This window comes from Neophocaena asiaeorientalis, unplaced genomic scaffold, assembly GCF_003031525.2.
Source record: "Neophocaena asiaeorientalis asiaeorientalis breed wild unplaced genomic scaffold, Neophocaena_asiaeorientalis_V1.1 scaffold45, whole genome shotgun sequence".
Lineage (NCBI taxonomy): Eukaryota > Metazoa > Chordata > Mammalia > Artiodactyla > Phocoenidae > Neophocaena > Neophocaena asiaeorientalis.
This window is the reverse complement of record NW_020174642.1, coordinates 6,679,976-6,693,622: the sequence shown is the minus strand read 5'-3', so window position 1 is coordinate 6,693,622 and position 13,647 is coordinate 6,679,976. Positions and strand designations below refer to the sequence as shown.

Sequence of the window (13,647 nt, the reverse complement as noted above, 5' to 3'; positions counted from 1 at the left end):
TCCTCTATCTTTTTAAAACATGCAAATGTCTAACTGATTTTCTATTTCTTTCCATTCACTCCTCTCATCTGTTTCCAAACTATAAGACGGTTCAGTTATTTGGCATCCCCCTGAGTTGGGGTTCATCTTTTCCTCTTGGGTTCCTCTTGGGATAAGAGGAGCCCTGTTGAGGGGTCTCAAGCACCGTCAGAAGAACCAGCTTCTCTATGTGCTGCAAAACCCCAGGCAAGTCATATGACCCCCTGGGCTTCAGTGTCCTCATCTGTAATGGGAGAGAGGGTCACACTCACTTCTCTGAAACCCCTTTAAGCTTTAACTTTCTATGAAGTGAAATTTCAAGAAAAAGCACAGAGAGCCCAGACTCCAAATTTCCTCTTATTTAATCAGGTATGGCAGTTTTATAAGAACATCTGTCTTGGAAGACACCCCATCCAGTGTTGTCACTGAGAAGATTTAGGAAGATGGAAGTTCCTGCAGCTAAGACTCCTGCTGATTTTGGTGATTTCTGGTACCTCGGGAGACTGGGCTCCATGAGACGAGAGTGATACTGTCACTAGGAACTATCTTTGGCTCTTCAAGAAATTGTGCTAGAGACCTATCTGCTACATTTAAAATTCTTTATAAGACATGTGGCATGTATGGAAGTACATGTGATCCAGGTGATAAAATAGTTACACACTCTCTTAAACATTAACTTGCTTATAAATCTTTTTACCCTGTTACTATAAAGAACAAGGAGTCAAGTGTTGTCTTGATCTTCTCATAAATACACAGGGAGAATGAGCTACCAAGTCATGAAAAGACATTAAGAAAACTTCAGTGTATATTACTAGGTGAAAGAAGCCAATCTGAAAAGGCTACTTACTGCATGATTCCAACTACATGCCATTCTGGAAAAGGCAAAACTGTGGTGGCAGATAAAGATCAGTGGTGGCCAGGGATTAAGAAGGAAGGGAAGGATGAATAGGGAAACACTGAGGGTTTTTGGGCAGTGAAACTACTCTGTATGGAATTGTAATGATGGATACATGTCATTACATATTTGTCCAAACCCATAGAATGTTCGACACCAAGAGTGAGTCCATATGGTAAACTATGGACTTTTGATGTCAGTGTAGGTTCACTCTTGGTAAGAAAACTCTACCATCTGGTGAGTGATGTTGATAATGGGGGAGTCTGTGCATGTGTGGTGGCAGACGGTGTATGAGAAACTTCTGTACCTTCCTCTCAATTTTGTTGTAAACCTAAAACTGCTCTAAAAAAGGTATTGAAAAATAATACATATATACACTTTGAATATTTATATTATTAGGGAAGAGACCTTGCAGACAAAGGCAACAAGATGGGATGAAACCAGAAGCAACAGAACACGGGGCCTGAGTGGGTAGGGACAGAGCATGGGTAACTGAGGTCAGGTGATGGAGAACCTTGATGATAAGCAGGTCCTGGAACGGGTAACTGCAGGACACCACAGTAGATGCTTACGACTACTGGGTTCCATGGCACTAGTTAAAACTGCTACTAATTGCAAACATCTCCAGCTCCCAAGGGCACCTGGTGTTCTCTTGATGCCAAATTGATTCTGTCTCCTCTTCTCTGAATTTGGGAGACTTGTGGTTTCTTTCCACACCAGCCTGTGCAGTATGTAGTCAATTTATAGTTTACAGGGAATTCTCCCACACCCATATATGCTTTCCACTGAAGTACTTTTTCCTAGACCCGCCCAAATTCCAGAGCATGGTTCAATGGTATGCCAAGTTCATAGTTTTTCTCTCTGTCACTCTCCTCTCCTTATAAGACCTAGGAGAAAGTTACCTTTTAATGCTTCTATGTATTTTTAACAGAAAAGAATGAAGGACCAAAAAAAATTTACAAGGGTAATTTCTGATTCAATTTGCATCGAGAACTACAGTCTTTTCTAGAGGGAAACCCAGTAAGCTAGTCCTGCCAAAACTAAACTCTCCTTCATCAAAGTTTGAGTAGCTACAGGGGTATAATCCCTTTAAAAAATTAAAAATATTTAAAAAGCTGCTTGCAGATTTTGTAAGGGTGGTAACCTAGACTCTGGAATTGTGAGTTTCTTTATAAAGTAATTTCTAAAGAGCAGAATTGTATAAAAAGGGAATTAGGTCCTCAGGGAAGAAAGGAGGGTTGCTTTGGGTCATATTGAGCATATTTGTTCCCTACTGATTCATAGAAACAGGAGTGACTTCCCCACACTTTTACAAAAATCTGCTCATCGAATGCTCCTGTTTTATTCTTGCGGGTAGGAATTTCTTCAAGTTTACAGATGAGAATCTAAGATAACTTTCAGAGGGTCACACAGCACAGAAGTGAAGACTCCAATCCAGGGATTCCACTCCCAAGTTTAACTTTATTTTTTCACCAGCTGCCTTAAAGAAAAGCCTTGCTTTGCCCTTGGGAGTGGGGGTGATGGTGGGGAATCAGTGGGGGAGGGTGGTGACCAGGAGTGGGGAGAGAAAGAACCAACATCTGTTGATTGCTTCCCATACACCCTACAGTACCCACTGAGGTTCTGATGGTCGGTTGCATCTCACCCATGGGAGCCCGCACACCTGAAATTCACATCCAGGAATGTCAGCTCCCAAGTCCAAAGTCTTTTCCTGAGACCAACCTGCCCCTCTTCACAGACAGCCCTCTGTTTGTCAAGTTTCCACCGTTATCTACCTTGAGGCTTTTCTCATTCCTCTCCCAACTTTTTTCCTCTAGGGTTTCAGGAACTCTTACCAAACACATTCTGGAAAAAAAAAAAATCTACATTTTCTTACTCCCCTCCCCCAAATGTTAGGATTTTTATGTCCTCTTTTACATCTTCATGTTTATCCTTTTGCTGTTCATTGTAGTTATCAACTATACTTCAATAATAAATTGAAAAAAAGAACGCATCAAATATTCATATTCTCTTATACAGAAGTTTCCAAAAGACTACCCATTTGACTTTTGCTAAGAAATTAAGACTGTGATTTTTTTTAAAATCCACCCACATATTTTTCAAAACTAGTATAATATAGCATTTTAGGTTTTGCTGAAGTTTTGCTTAATCCCATTACAACACCAAAAAAGTAGAAGATAGTCCCAGCAAAACAAACTTGAAACTGTAGATTCAAAGCCAACAACGAATCATTCTGAAGGAACTGGCCCAGCCTGCTCTCTCTTTCCATCGTTAAGACTATCTGTCAGATCCTGTTTGTATTCAAAAGGTCTCCGATCTTATAAAAGAATAAACTTGAAAAGTCTTGCTTTAATCATGTCAGTAACTAGCAAATTTGGACGATGCATTATCTTTCCCTTTTGATTGGAAACACATTCAAGAATGGGCTTGTGGACTTCCCTGGTGATGCAGTGGTTAAGAATCCACCTGCCAATGCAGGGGACACGGGTTCGAGCCCTGGTCCGGGAAGATCCCACATACTGCAGAGCAACTAAGCCCGTGCGCCATAACTACTGAGCCTGCGCTCTAGAGCCCATGAGCCATAACTACTGAGCCTGTGTGCCACAGTTACTGCAGCTCGTGTAGAGTCCGTGCTCCGCAACAAGAGAAGCCACCGCAATGAGAAGCCTGCACACCGTAATGAAGAGTAGCCCCCGCTCGCTACAACTAGAGAAAGCCCGCGTGCAGCAACGAAGACCCAACACAGCCATAAATAAATAAATAAATAAATAAATAAATAAATAAATAAATAAATAAATATATTTATTAAAAAAAAAAAAAAGAAAGAAATGGGCTTGTAGTTTATCCAGAGTGTCTCAGGAAACTAAAGCACATAACTTGCAGAGACCAGGTATTCACCCAGTTCCCAGGGGCCTGAGTTGCTGGAATCTTCCTTTGGGAATACATGTAACCACCCTCTGAGCTAAGCACAGACTATTAAAATCATGATAGATGTTAATTTATGGAATAACTTGCCTGACTTTAAAGAGGAAAGGGAGCAGATTAACCATACTTAGAACAGGGAATAGAGGAAAAGAAACTTATGTCACTAACACGATTAGAGGTAGCCATCCTCCCGGCCTCTGAGACTCTGATTGGCCAGCCAAACAATAATCTCTCAATTCCTCTGACTTTTTTTCTGGAGAGTAAATTGGGATGGGGCTACCAAGCCCTCCGGCAACATCTTTTCTTGCTGGCACCTTTAGACTCTCTGCTGCTTCTCTTCTTCAGTTCCCAAACATGCTTCTCCAGTTCTCTGATGTGTGAGTCGGGGCAGGTATTAGTAGCAGTGTCTTCAGAAAGTTCTTTCTGCCTTTTGCTACTGGGTCAGAAGACTCTTTGATCATCCATCTACTTCCCTGATTACCCATTCTCTTTCTGCTTGGTGGACTTTCCCTCTTCCTTCTCACGCCCCCAGTTATATCCCTCAGGGTCTTTTAGTCATCCTCTTTTATTTCTCTTTATTCTCTCTCAGCATCCTCTACCTTACTCCCTCGACCGGTCCTGGCCCCATTTCTTTACCTGTGCTCCTCTTAGATTCAATCTGTGTTTCCAATGTCCCCTGGTTCACCTCCCACAGAGAACTGCTCAGAACCGACTTGTCCAAAACACAACTCACATTGTTCTTCCTGCATCCAACTACTTCTCCTGATTTTTGGTTCCAATCAATGGTGCCCTCATTCTCCCACCTGTGTGTCTTGACACTCTCTCACTCCTGCCTAATTAGTGCGAGCCCAGAGGTCCTACCTTCTTAGTGTATCTCGTGTGTGTGTGTCTCTCTTACCCTCTCTTCTGCCCCTGCTCTGCTCCAACTCCCCAGTCCCTTTGCCCAACCTCTCGAAATACCCTTCTGACAAGTCACATGGTCTTCACTACTGGGCTGATATTCAAAAGTACAGCTCAAGCAAAACCTTCAGTGACTCCTCATTGCTTATCAAACCCCAAACAGCCCTTCCCAACGAGCTTACCCTTAAGGTTCATCTCCCAAGGAGCAAAACTTCAGGGTGTGGCCTCTAGAGACCGATGGCCTCACTTCAAAGCCCAGGATCACACCGCCTGAAACCTGTGACGGTAAGAAAGTTACTGAACCTCTACTCTCTGCTTTTCTCATCTCTAAAACAATGCTAGTAAGAAAGCCTCCCAGATAGGCAGTGGTTGTGAGGATTAAGACACAGCTGGAATGATCTGGCCTTTGGTGAGTACTCAGCAGTGTCCACCATCATCAGCGTCATCTAGATTCTTGTCATGACTCCCAGACTCCTTCTCTGCAGCAGACTCAACCCTCTGCCCACTGCAAGCCTCCCTGCCCTTCCCTTCAGGTGTACCTTTGTGCCTGCCTTTCTCCTGACCCCTGATGGCTTCTCCTCCCTATATCCTGATTTTCGAAGTCTTATTCATTCTCCAAGGTTCTCTCCAAGACCTTTCCCAACTGTCCCAAACAGATCTGATCTTTCCTTCTTTGACTCTCCTCAGGCTTTTGTCGAGGTCTCATGTAATGTTCATCATATTCTGCTGGGCAGCACAGCCCTTCATGTGTTTTGAGTATTTCTTACTATTTTTCCACCTGCATCCCCATCCACACCTCCTCCCAGCAGTGGGATGGAAGTTCCTTGAGATTAAAGACTAAGTCTTCTCCTCCTGTATCTTCTGAGACACAGCCTTCCAGCCTCCTGCAGAGCAAGTTGCCGGCACATGTGTACCAGGTAGAGAGAACTGAGTGTCAGAGCCTAACCAGCCACATTCCTGAGTTGATTAAGAAACTCATTAAATATACATTTTGACCAATATAGCGCTAGGACGTCACAAACCGTTTCTTCGGATATTGAATACGAAACAGAGTGCTATGCAAAAAAGGCTAGTTAAGAGACCATTCCCAGGATATTGGACTAGACAAGTTAAAATCCATAATTGTAAAATGTATGTTTAACTATACAATCCTCATGCAGCCTCAGACTCTGAAACACCATGTACTGGCATCCACTACTCCTAGTCGGAATGAAATGCATTTGATTGTAATCACAGAAAAGTGGCTCTTATAAGTTTTAGTCCTATAATATTTCATCTTTAAAATGGGCAAATCTTAGAAAATTCTCTTCATCTTAAAATTTAAAACACATTGCGAGCCAAATACCCTCATTGCCGCAGGTATGCTAACACAGACTGTATCTAAGCATAGCATTTGAGGGAGACTGAAATGATGTGAATTCCCTTGTCTCCTGGATGGGTCACGCCATGGATCAAATCACCCTTTCCTCCCCAAGACTGCAGTAAATTCTTTCATTCCTTTCTTTCCTTTATTTTCTTCTCCAGGATCAAACTTTCAGGCCACACCAAACCCTGCTGGCTCTGCATTTACTTTTTCTGTTTTATTTCCATTTTCTTCTTTCCAAAATACTCTGCGTGTTTCCTATTTTCCCTCCGTGGGGCTCACACAACTACTACATTGTAACTTGGTGGCCTGTTTCTTCTCACTCATACAAATATGTCTCCCTCCTTAATAGCCCCCTTTAAGTGATTCTAACAGCCAGTCTATCATTTTGTAATGGTCATCAAGGGAGAAAATGCACTAGTCAGGAGTTTTCAGATACATGTATTTTCAAAACACTTCACATATAAAGTCCTATGCTCTATGTTTACAGGATGGGACGGATGTAGGTCATGGTTCAACTGAAGATGTAATTACAGCAGAAATTTTGCCTCGGTGTCAATGCATGTTGATTCAACAAGCATTGCCTAAGGAATTATTTGGGCCAAGCTCTGGGAGCACAGAGGAAGAATCAGGTAAAATCTCCATTGACATTGAGCTTACAACCCAGTAGGGGAGAGACACAAGTAGACAGGCGATTGCAAAGTAGGACCAAGTGGGATGAACCAGCTACATCCTGATGGAGAAAGTTTATAACCTTACTTACAGACAATTAACTTATAGAAATAGTGAGAAAACGAAAAAAAGAAAAAGATCTCGAGAGGCAGAATTAACATTGTCTTTTAAAAGAATTATAAAATATGGTGCACATAAAACTAGATTCAAGGAGTGCCTAATTGATTTCCAGGGTCAAATATGAAGCATATTTTAAAATATACATTGAATTCTAAAGTCACAAACAAGATTCCACTGCTGTGGGTCAGGGTACATTAATTTGTGGTTTTTAAAAATAGGTTAAAACTCATATAAGTAAATGATTTCATCAAATTACTTCTTTGAGGCTTACTCTTATTTTTCTTTTCCATTTACTTTTAATTAGTATTGTATTTGTGTGAGGGTATGTGGATGTGTCTTTGTAAATTCACGTGAATCCTTTTGGGAATAAGATGTACATGAAGAAACAAAGAGACAAAAAGGAAATAAATTATTTGCAGCTGACTGTGGGTGGCCACTTTGTAATCCCAAAGGCTGGCCAGTCACCTACAGGTCCCAAAAGTACAACTCACAGCCAAGTGGAGTATGAAACTTGTAACATGTTCTTTTCTTGGAGTATGTGAAAACTTTCCAATCAGAACTGCAAAAGTGTCCTCCGTGGGGTTGCGTGAAGTATTAGTCAGAAGAGTGAATAATAGTTACAAGGAGGCGGAAGGAGGCGGCAGACAGTTTGGTAGTACAACATGGTTTAAACAACTTGGGATTCAAAGTTAAAGGATGTCTTTGATGCTGGATTTCTTAGACTTTTTAATATGGTAATGATAACTGGCACATTCTAAGAGGGAGTTCTAGACTATGACAGATTTCCCAAACCTATCAGAGTATAGACCTTCTTATCTCCTGTAGGCCAAGAATTACACAGAACTCTCCTCAGGACCACTTGCAGGCCAGCAGAACTTCCCAGGAGAGATGCTGCTTTACTGTCAAACTTGATTGTGTTTTGGGATGCTTCCTTCAGCCTTCTGGCTAGGGGATTGCTCCTGCCCCTAGACCCCTAAGACAAGAAGTAGACGGCCAGCTTCCAAGGGGTCTTCCCCCAGTTCCCAAGAGATTGAGTCATGAAGGCACTGGAGTGGACCCCTCAGTCCCCTCACCTCCCCATGCCAATAGGGATCAGGTGGGTTGTGGTGCTAAGAGGTGAAACCCTGAGTGTTCCTTGATCAGATTATCATGACATCCGTGTGGACGATAATTGAGTCACATGAATATGATACCCACCTCCTTTGTTAAAGGGTGATGCTAAGATCATTGTCACCATGGCAACACTGTTTAGAGGGCAATTTTTTGTACACTTAGTCTTTACTATGGACCTTAAGTGTAAATTACAGATTTGAAATTTACTAAACAAGACAAGATGTTGAAAATAAAGCAGCATTGTACTGTGACACTGTTGGCATTGGAATAATTTCCTCTGTACCTACACAGTTAGTGTCATTATTAACGTTATGGCTAAATACACACCCACGCTCGCTGCCTTTGTTAGTTGCATATATATGTCTGCATGTGATGTAGCTCACTATTGGTTTATACATAAATTCTTTCCATGGACTTTTGAAAATAGGACGAGGACAGGGCAGGTTCTCATTCCTCAGTATTTAGAGAATTCTTAATAAAGGAGCCAGGTGCTCCTGGGCTCATATGTATATATTTTTAACTTGTAGCAGGTATGTGGGGATAGGATTTGTAGGAAAAGTCGAGATGATGTCAAATTTCATGATATTTCAAAGCAAATGATAGGCTTCTCAAATGTCTTCTTGGAAGTTAGGGCTAGACAAAGGGGTAACTCAGGAAGTAAGAAAGCCAGATTCATTCGGGGAGCCAACCTTGCATTCTTTGGCAGGAGATTAGGATGAGCAAGATACCAATCTGCAATATTTGAAGACGTAATATTCACTGAGTGAGAGCATTATTCGGCCTGGCAGGCATGAGTTTAGCCAGCATTCATACTGAGAAATGATACTGATAACTGCGATCGGAGCTGGAAACCGCACTCATAGAAATAGAAGAGGCTGTCCCTTGCCAGACACATAGATATTTCTCTGGGCAAGGCCTCAAGCCTATTAAAAGAGAAGTGTGTTCTTTATGCCTTTAATATCTTTCTAGGTTCTAGGCCCACGACTAGCGCGAAGTTCTTCTGTTTTTAACTTGAGGACTTTTCAAATGGAAAAAGTGCACCATGAATTTCAATTCCCACATACTCAGCTGTAGGAGTTTTGATAGCATCTTACCATTAGCATCTTACCACTGGGTAGTTATAATCTGACGTTTTTGACCACAGTACAGCATTGTGCCAGTGAAATGAGAAATGTTCTAGGTATCACCCACGTCAGTCTTCCATATATCACCAATCATTAGATGTATATAAGCACAATTATTTGATATTTTCACTTATCAGTTTTCAGAGTTACTTAGAGGGCAACCAGCAGCTAAAATTTACATAAATTAATTCAACCATTCCTGCAGGAAACAAGTATTGGGCCTTTATTACGTAGGACACAGAGTGGATTTGTCATGAAGCTAATGAAATGCAAGCTTCAGGACTCCTCCCTTGTACCAACCTTCTCCAAAGCTTTGTACCTAATTTTACAGTCATAATTTTGCATTCCTTTTCCTTAAAGAGGGCTCTCAAAATTGTATAATCTTCAAGCTCCATAAAATCTTGATCAGCCTCTGGTCCCAGCACTAGAGAAAACTCACAAGAAGTTCATAGTTATCAGCCCCACAGCAGGGCAACTTTGGCTGAAACAGGATGTGGATTGAAACCCAAACCCAAACCTGGGCCCTGAGAACTGGATCCTTTTCTGCAGAGTTCCTCCTCTGAGCCACCTCTTTTGTATTCATTCCGATGGCCCTGACAGTGACTGAGGGTTAGAGTGATTTGTAATCCCAGGGTCACAGTCAGGCCATGGATGTCACTTCCCTGAACTCGGAACCCTGAATGGGAGCCTAAGTAGTCAATGCTGCCACGTGGCTACAGATCAGCCCACCATGGAAGGAACTGCTTGCTTTGTTTAATGTGGATCAATACACTTCTAGATTGCTCTGAATCTGAGCTGTGGGGTCATGCGGAAGAACAAAACAAAACTGTGCTTATTCTATTGCTAATTCCTTTCAACGGCTCCTCTGGGTCCTCAGCCCCCAAGGTAACACAGGCATGCTCTTCTACTTCACTGTTTCCTATGGACAGGTGTGTTCCTACGGACAAGTGTGTTTTGTCCTTCTCGTGTATCTTCTGATTCTGTGAGCCTGGTCAGGCAACCCTAGTTCATCTTCAGATATGACTGAAATATCTTGCATTCTGTGTTATAGAATTTTAGGTGTGGGACCACAGACTATTCTGGAATTAGGCCAGGTGTGAATTTCTAAAGTCCAATTGGGTTGCAGTGACTATTGGCTTATGAATCCTTTCACCAGATAAGTCACGGTACCAAATGAAGGGAAGGCAGGTATACAGACCCCTCACAAGCTCTGACCTTTGTTTATGAGAAAAGCAGAAATGTTTTTAGTTAAAAAGCCCTGGGAATACAGTGGGCATTTCTACGTGGACTCAGCCGCATTGTGAGCAGAGGTGCCCACACTGCTGTCTGCATTAGCCCAAGGAGCATTTTGCAGGGAGGGCAGATTTTCAGATTTGTCTTTCTTGCTTTGTCTTTTACCAGCAACGTCTATATGCTCATATTTTTCCCCTTTTATCTTAACAAAGTAATGCTTAGCAAATAAAACTTCTTTCCCAGAACCTTTGCTTTCAGATTTTAAGTTATTTTCTCTTCTCTCAATTTTCCATTTCAAGGTGGGGAAGTAGGCTGCCCTTAGTTCCTTTAGCTGTGGGAAGGTTTGGCACTTCTGGAGCTGCTCTTTCTCTGTCCACAGAGTGCTTTCTCTGTCTGTAAAACTGGCAGCAGGAGGCCACCTGAGCGGCAGCAAAGAGCCAGGTGTTTGGGGTCAGATCCGCCCCCTTCCATGGCACTGCATCCTTGAGGGGCACAGAGCAAGCCCTCCCCCCACAACCACCTTGGATCGCTTTGCTCCTCTGTTCTCCCCGTACCCAGCCCGGCCACACCAGTTGCACCCAAGCCCCACTCCCAAGGTGCGTCTACAAGATGAAGGTGAAGGGCAGGAGAGAGGAGAATAAAGAATCACCCCTGTCTGATATGCATCTTTCACTTACCCTTTAATAAGCAACACACTCTTCTTTGCGAGCATGAAAGCTAACATTAACTCTGGCCATAGCTTTCTGACTATTTTTGGAGCAGAATTCTTTTTACTTAAAAGAAGAATTGAAACAGCACAATTGGAGATACCTGATTTACTCTGGCGTGAAGTGCTTGAATGGTTGCAGGGGAGAAGACGGTAGCTGAATTCCTTACAGAGTAAAGGCTGAAAGGCATGACTAGGGAGCTTTATATGCCTTAAACAAGCCTTCCCAGGGACTTGTCATCAGCAGCTCTAGCATGCTTACGGTTCATTCTGCAGACTCCTGTGCTGGTCCTAAGATTCTGATGCGTCCACCAGGCAAATACTCTCCACAAACATTTCTGGACTCTGAAGCAGAGTCAGGAAGGAAGTCAGTGGGCTGCCCCGCGTCTCTGACAGATGAGAGGGGGTGTGGCAGGAAAGGAGATTTCAAATGCTTGACATTTAGTGATTAAGTCCGAAAATGTTTGTCTTTGATGCCTAAAGCCACACATTGGTGGCTCTTCTTGTACAAAGCACGTTGTCATTCAGGTACATAATTACACACACACACACACTGAAACCAGAAAGTTCAGCCCTTTTAAGATTTCCTTCACACAAGGGCAGAGCGAGAGTAGAAGGAACCAGCAGACCTGCTTCTCTCAGCTCTTCGGGACCTCAGGCATGGGAAGCCTGGGGTCTCACTCTGTCTCTTTTCCCCCAAACACGGGGCTGTCTGCACTGGTTCTAAGTGTCAGGAGAGGAAATTGGGGAAATAGCACTTTCCGTAAAATGACCACAACGGTTGATGAGAGGAAGGAGTGATGAGAGTGTGGGAGGAGTTTTTAAAAATGTGTTTTCCTTAAGCAACAAGAATCGCCAAATTCAGCTAAGTCTATTTCTAGAAAACCCCCAAACTACTTAGGCATTTACTTAATTCAGTGAGGACCTGTCAGCCCCGTTATTTGATTAGTGTTTCTGAGATATGACTGGTGATTTGGTGAAACTCTTCTATTCTCCAGACGTTTGCAAAGACCAGTCATATGACCTCTGGGTTGCTCCCTGCCTGGCCATTTACTGTATTTATCACTAGGGAAGGAAGAAAACTGCTAAAAAACAAAACAAAACAAAAAAAAACACCTGGGGAAAACAGTGCTGAGGGCACATGTGTGTAAGGTCAGCACTTGGCTGTCATAAAATGATGGCATTTAAAAATGCATGATAGTTGTATTTGACTCTTCTCTTTTGATTTTTAGGACAATTTTAAATTGAAAGAATTTATCACCTAAGGCTATCGTAGATCATTACATATTTATTTTAACATTTATGAGAGAGGACAGAATGGAATAGGATCTAGGATTAGCCATTGTGTGTGAGTGATTTTGAGGTTTCAAAAAAAGAACTTCAAGAATCACTTGTACTATTTTTTTCAAAATCCTTCCTTTAGATCAACAAACACACAAAAAGATTAAGATACTTTCTGATGAGAAGAAATAAATCTAAAGATTTGAATTGAGTAGGACTAATTTTGGTCTTTCATTTTGGCAAGTTGAACATCGCATTCGTTGTAAGTTTCCTAACCTGTGACTTAAAGAAATCATGAGGTCAATAGATTTCTGTTGAACAGCACATTCTTATTTCCTTCAGGCAACTCAATGCGGAAGTGCAGAGGAGATAAAAAAACTAGCTTCACAGGAACAATGTGGAAATTTCACCCAGTATAACATTGATTAGCTGAGAACCATCTAAACCCCCATGAAATTATACACAGGTTATAAAACGCATTAGCCATGGGTTGTGAACCAGGTTCCTAATGTTTCCAAAGTCAGAATTGTTTACATTCCTTATACCTACCACAGAAAACTTACATTACTTTTTTCTTATAAGGATAGGTAACAGATTTTAAAATTTTCCGGCGAGGTTTCACCTTACACCAAGCTAAACTGATTTCTCCGCCGACTAAGGAAAATAACTGCTGAAGAACGATGCAAAAAACCCATGTAATCACTAAAAATCAATAACAAACTTGCTCTCACAGACACTAGGAGAAAAAAACACTTGCAAACAGAGTAATTCTTCTCCCTCCATCTAGATCACTTACACCCACAGCAAACAAGACAACATCTGGTTATTGTTTTACAGGCATGAATAAAGCCTTTTTTTTTTTTCTTGCCCCATCATTAAGTAAAAACCCGTTTTCCGCAGGCAAACAGCACTTGTAAATTCCCCCAGATAAGCCTGGAAGTCTTGAAGGATTTAAGTCAGTTTCAAAAGAATCGCAACATTTTCATTACCTTCGGAAGGAAAGTTTTTCAGAAATCCCTCCAGCGAGCAGCATGTTCCAGAATTGACCTAAGCCTGTGCCTCTTACCTGCGAGGACTGGTGAATGAAGGCGCCTGGCTAGATGCGAGGTTATGAAAAGGCGAGGAGATGAGTCCTCCACGCAGGTCGCCTTGGGAAGCCTAGGTCTTCAGGTTCTCTCAGAATGGAGAAAACGCTCTCGCTGTGCACTGTCAGTCAAAAACAAGTTGGTACAAGTCGGAGTAGAATTTACCTGAAGGAACTGAAGAGAGAAAGAAAGACATTGGGAGAGATTGGGCG

At 42.1% G+C, this 13,647-nt stretch overlaps 1 protein-coding gene across 13 annotated transcripts in view; it reads right to left on the bottom strand.

Annotated features, from left to right (window-relative positions):
* The window catches only part of KCNJ15 (potassium inwardly rectifying channel subfamily J member 15), a 50,984-nt gene that overhangs the window by 36,999 nt on the left and 338 nt on the right, over window positions 1-13,647 (bottom strand). For 2 of the 13 annotated variants that reach the window (XM_024758218.1, XM_024758225.1), the window contains exons 1-2: window positions 11,174-11,446; window positions 4,921-5,015 (exon numbers count right to left, since the gene is read on the bottom strand). The gene's annotated coding sequence lies outside the window, so the exon portion shown is untranslated. Of the gene's footprint in view, window positions 1-4,920; window positions 5,016-11,173; window positions 11,456-13,339; window positions 13,361-13,416; window positions 13,640-13,647 lie in introns of those variants that run through there. The other 11 variants (XM_024758233.1, XM_024758224.1, XM_024758223.1 and 8 more) reach the window with 10 other exon arrangements.